Consider the following 1,679-nt stretch of genomic DNA (forward strand, 5'->3'; position numbering starts at 1 on the left):
CAGCTAAAGGCAGAGATCCTGGCCAGGTTCGGAGTAACGACGGCACTGCGAGCCCAGAGGTTCCATGAGTGGTGATATACGGAGGACAAGACACCCCGATCACAATTGTTTGACCTGATCCCACTTGATCCGGAAATGGCTGTGCCCTGAGGCCCTTAGCTCTGAGAACATGATGGAGGTACTGGTATTGGACCGGTATACGAGGGGGCTACCATCAGGTCTCATGTCTTGGGTTGGCCAGAATGTTCCCTCTACCTGTGATGAGTTGGTCTCCCTCGTGGAAAGACAGCTGGCAGCTCGTGAACTGTTCCAGACCTCAGGCGGGGAGACACGGCAATCCAGGAAGCCAACCCCAAACCCAAGGCCCCGGACTGTCGAGAGCTATAGGAGAACTGTAACCGGGAGGAAAGACACCGAGGAATGGCTCAAGGCCAGGAAGGGACCTGGAGGTTTGGGAAGAGAGGTGGGGGGCCGGCCAAATAGGCCCAGGCAGAGGGTGACAACCAGAATAAGGGGGCGGTGTTATGAGTGTGGGGAATTGTGGCATATAGCAGCCCAATGTCCCAACAAGGAGGTGCCTATGCAGTGTAATCTGGGGGATTACGGGGAGCAATGTGGCCTAATTGGCCTGGTAGGAGTCACAATGACCTCACATGGATATACCAGACCTGTAAAAATGAATGGTATAAAGTTGGTGGGAACAGACCAACTAACCCGGGCCAAAAACACAAGGGTAACGTGCGTACATGGCACTGTGAATTTTTACCCTACAATTCCGGTAAGCATTGAGATCAAGGGGAATACTACCAGGGTTTCTGTAGGGGTGGTCCCCAAGCTCCCCAACCCTGTTTTGATTGGGAGAGACTTCCCCGGGTTTGAGAGCTTATTTACCCCGATAGAGCCAGGGGAGGGTAGCAACCCCCAGGCTGAGACGGAGGCAACTACAGATAGCCTCACCCCCATGTTTGCCGAATTTGCTCCAGAGTTATTCCCATCCCCTGGAAAACCCCGAAGGTCTAGGCGAGAACAAAGGGCAGATAAAAGGTTAGGGACCAGGATTGTAGCAGCGAATCAAAAAACTTCCCTTGTGGGTAGGCGAATCCGCTCAGGAGACCAGGAGATGTTTCAGGCCAAGGAAGACTCGGAGACGGTTCCTAGCCCAAGTGGGAGCACCCCAGGGGGAAGAGTAGAAATAGGCCCCCTAGAATTAGGTCAGTTCGGTACTGCACGTGAGACTTTTGGGCAGGAGCAGGCCGAAGATCCATTATATGCGAACGTGAGGGAGGAGGTAGTGGAAGTAAATGGTGTGCCTGTGGAAGGAAAAATCAAAGGCCCAAGGCCATATTATGTGCTCAAATGCGATCTTTTGTACAGGATAGAGCAAATATGAGGGGAAGAAGTAGAGCAACTCTTAGTGCCATGGAAACACATAAGGGTAGTACTAGAGTTAGCTCACAGTCATCTATAGGAATTGGTTGGAGCGAGAGCAGTTTGGGATTGATTAGAAGTGAACGAGAGAGAGGGAAGAGTTTTGAAGAGAGCCAAAAGTGTTTGAGGAGTGCTCGTCGTGGTGTTGAGGAAATTCAAGAACCCTAGGTAGGGCACCGGTTTGTGTAGAAGGAGGGAGAAGCCCCTTCCAAGCTGCAGGGCAGAGGGGCAGTACCCAGGGGAACCTGTTC

The sequence above is a fragment of the Chelonoidis abingdonii genome, chromosome 4 (genome assembly GCF_003597395.2).
Source record: "Chelonoidis abingdonii isolate Lonesome George chromosome 4, CheloAbing_2.0, whole genome shotgun sequence".
In the NCBI taxonomy this organism is placed as follows: Eukaryota; Metazoa; Chordata; order Testudines; family Testudinidae; genus Chelonoidis; species Chelonoidis abingdonii.